This window comes from Myotis davidii, unplaced genomic scaffold (genome assembly GCF_000327345.1).
Source record: "Myotis davidii unplaced genomic scaffold, ASM32734v1 scaffold13, whole genome shotgun sequence".
NCBI classification, from domain to species: domain Eukaryota; kingdom Metazoa; phylum Chordata; class Mammalia; order Chiroptera; family Vespertilionidae; genus Myotis; species Myotis davidii.
In genome coordinates this window covers 2,119,990-2,123,650 of record NW_006286243.1, presented here as the reverse complement: position 1 = coordinate 2,123,650, position 3,661 = coordinate 2,119,990, and the positions used below count along the sequence as shown (strand labels likewise).

At 41.5% G+C, this 3,661-nt stretch overlaps 1 protein-coding gene across 5 annotated transcripts in view; it reads left to right on the top strand.

Annotated features, from left to right (window-relative positions):
* Positions 1-35: 35 nt before the first annotated feature.
* The window catches only part of NR2C1 (nuclear receptor subfamily 2 group C member 1), a 37,917-nt gene continuing 34,291 nt past the window's right edge, over positions 36-3,661 (top strand). The window contains exon 1 of one of the 5 annotated variants that reach the window (XM_015559978.1): positions 36-379. The gene's annotated coding sequence lies outside the window, so the exon portion shown is untranslated. Of the gene's footprint in view, positions 384-417; positions 441-3,661 lie in introns of those variants that run through there. The other 4 variants (XM_015559977.1, XM_006757611.2, XM_006757612.2 and 1 more) reach the window with 4 other exon arrangements.

Here is a 3,661-nt window from a genome sequence, read left to right as displayed (position 1 = left end):
CGTCGCGTCGGGCCGCCGCCGCCGCTCCCCCGCCTCTGGGCGCCGCGCTCCGGGGGCTTCCGTGGCCGGCGGGACACGGGGGAGGCCGGCCTTGGCCCCGAGGGGCCCGAGCCGAGCCCCGAATCCCCTTCGCTGGGGGCCCCTCGCTGATTCTTGTGCTTGGACGGAGGGACAACTCTCACAACAAGTGGGCGAGAGTAGTCGCTGCCCTCGGACCCGTATCTTTTGAGAAATAAAATGGATCGGCCCAGGGTGCTCCCTGCACCGGGCTTGACCAAGTTTCCAGTAGCTCTTTTGTTAAGGAACTCTGCCTCCCGCTTCTGCAGATAGCGTTTGATGGATTGCAAATGTCGCCAAGTTGCCTCGTAACCTTCACTAAGTAGGTCAGCCTGTTTTAAGGGAAAAAAAAAAATGGAAAGGAAAAGCAAAATGAATTGAAAGTAAGGCCTTATGGGTTTTTGTGCCTCTGAGGTTGTGGGTAGATCTAAGACAGAGGGTTTGTTTTGTTTTAAGACTGAGGTTTTTGAACAATGCTCTGTGGGTCGTTGGTATGTGAGGATTGTTTTTAAATTTTGCTTATATGTGCAATGGGGAGGTTTAAAAGGTATCTCTGTTCTTATAAAAATAAAAGTGGATCAGATATAACGAATGTCATCATTCCTTGTAGGGGTATTTAAGTCTTTCTTTTAGGAAAGGTTTGAGGGAGACACAAATCAGTCAGCAGACATTCCCAAAATACTTTTTGCACACACAGAGTCTGACATTCCTACCCTCGGGGAATAGAAAAGACAAAAGAAGCAGCATAGACTAACTGATAGTATAATTACCGTTTTTTGCATTATAGGACCCTCTGCAACCTCAAAATCTTACGAAAGCCATGGACTGGCCTTCCAGAAAAATGCACCTTTGCATAGAAGTTCTGAGTAAAATATTAGAAGTTAATAGAATTCTGTGGATCCTAGTTAACAACCTTAGTATACACCATAAATGCTGGACCTAGAAAGGTTGGATTTAAAAAACAACAGCATTTGAATGGAGTGGGAAAGGCCAGGTGGAATTTAAATGAGGGAGGAGGGGTTTGGAATGGTTGGTTAGGAGAGAGACCCCTCTTGAGAGTGATAGCAGATGCCATGAGAAGAAGAAATCAGACTCTAAAGAACACTCTCCTTTGTATTCACAGTGCCTGGCATGTTCCAGGGGCTTAGCAAATACTGAAGAAAAAAAACACCTGAAGGGCCAAAACTTTATACGTTGACCGTTGAAGAGACACTGATAGTTCTAAAGTAGGAAAAAAGGGATGTGGTTCAGTTCTGTCAGCATCTGGGGCTATTGCTATTTTTCAGAGTTAAGGACAAAAAGATAACTTTTGCCTTCTTGGGGCTTCAAATATACGTAAAGATGATTCTTGCCTTCTAGGGGCCTTTCATATACATAAAGCTGGGTATATTGAATATACACTCAGGAAACTCAAATCTGGCAGTAGCTTAAATTTTACCCAAAAGGTTCTTAACTTGAAGGCCTAGGACTGGCCACAGGAAGTTTTATGAATCCCTCGAAATTCAGCATGCACCATCATTTATAGTGTAAATCAGGGCTGGGGAACATCTGGCACACAGGCTGTATAAAGCCCAAGAAATTATTTGGTCTGGCTCTGCCAAGGCATTAAAGGTGAGTTAATTAAATGTTTGACCAAATATAGTAGGCTAATTTTTGAGTTGATGATTTTGTATGGCCCTTGGCAGAAAAAAGGTCCCCCACCCCTGGTGTAAGTGAATGTGAACTTGTGTTTTCTGGTGAGGAAAAGAATCAATGGAAAAAAATATTCTCAGGTGAGGATTAACCAAACAAAAACAAACAAAAAAGGCTAATTATTCCTTTTAAACCTAACTTTCTTTAGAAAACAACTAATACTATATACCTCTTTTCCCCGTTACTGACTCCCCCATCATTAGCCACCTCATTTTTTAGCTTCCCTTTAAAGCTGGGAGTAAAATCTGGACTGGTAACCCAAAACATACTTGATTCTTTTCAAATTGTCAGTAGACCTTCCCCATCCAGAACAGTCTGGCCTTGGACAGTGTGGCTTAGTTACTTGAGTGTAGTTCCATGCACTGAGGTCACAGGTTCAATTCCTGGTCAGGGCACATGCCTGGGTTTTGGGCTTTATTCCCATTAGGGGGCATGCAGGAGGCAGCCGAACAGTGACTTTCTCTCATTATTGATGTTTCCATCTCTCCCTCTCCCTTCCTTTCTCTGAAGTCAATCAAAACAAAACAAAAAACAAACATATTAAAATCAATAAAAACACTTTTAAAAAAAAATTCTGGTATCTCCTAATAATCTTTTGTTTCATATACAAGTATAACAGCTTAAGACTCTAGACCTCAAGTTTTTTGTTTTTGTTTGTTTAATATATTTTTATTGTTTTCAGAGAGGAAGGGGGAGGGAGAGAGAGCTAGAAACATCAATGATGTGAGAGAATCATGGATTAGCTGCCTCCTGCATGCCCCCGACTAGGGATTGAGCCCACAACCCGGGCATGTGTCCTTGACCTGAATGGACCCTGGGACCCTTCAGTCTGCAGGCCAGCGCTCTATCCACTGATCCAAACTAGCTAGGGCTCAAGTTTTTGTTTTGTTTTTTAATCCTCACCCAGGGTATTGTTTCCATTATTTTATTTTTTTTTAAAGAGAGAGTGAAATGGTGGGTGGGAAAAGAGAGAAACAGAAACATCGATGTGAAAGAGTCACATTGACTGGTTGCCTCCCACCGGGCATTGAAGCTGCAACTGAGGTACATGCCCTTGACGGGAAATCAAACCCAAGACCCTCTGGTCCACTGGCTCACGCTCTAATCACTGAGCCAAACTTGCTAGGTAGGCCTCAAGTTTTTAATATTAAGGATTGCAAGGCTGTCTTGCCTCACTTCTTATGCCTATTTTTACCAACTAAAAAAGAAAAGCAAAAATGTTTTTGGTGTATTTATGGTATACTTGAAAAAATTCATTAAAATTTGTTTTGTGAATTTTCTAGAAATTTTTGAGGTTATTTAAAACAACATAGCTATAAAACTAAATTTATCATTTACTTAAAGAACTCGCAAAGCAAGAAATTAGATTTGGAAGTGGCCAAAAGTAGATCTCTTGATATGTTATCTCATAAGAATAAGGGTTTTTTTCTTCTTGGGATTTCTTCAACTGACAGTAGAAAATTGCAGTCACTGCTGAATTAAATTTGAGTAGCTTAGTAGTAGTGTTTAATGTACTTCTGGTTGAAGAGTTCTGTGTATCATTAGTAGAAACAAATTAGAGTGGTTGCCTGGCTCATGGTGATTATATCAGTAGACAAGTCTGTGCTAGTCCCATCTTTTGGTAAATAGGCCTTCCAAAAATACACAGACTGCCAATCATTTTAACCTTCCTTTCTCTTTTCCTGCTCCACCTACAGTGATTAATCCAAGAGATGGGCACACAGCCTAAGCTAGGCCAATCTGAATCCATTACCAAGATTTTAAAATTAGGATTTGAGAAGACTACTTTTCTTTTCCTGGTGCTTTACTACAAAGTCAGAAATAAGCCACACAGGGTGTAGCTGAGATAGGAAGATTCCTGACAGCCTAAGAAATCCTAGCTCCAGTTTTTCCCAAGGTCAGCTGTGTTGTG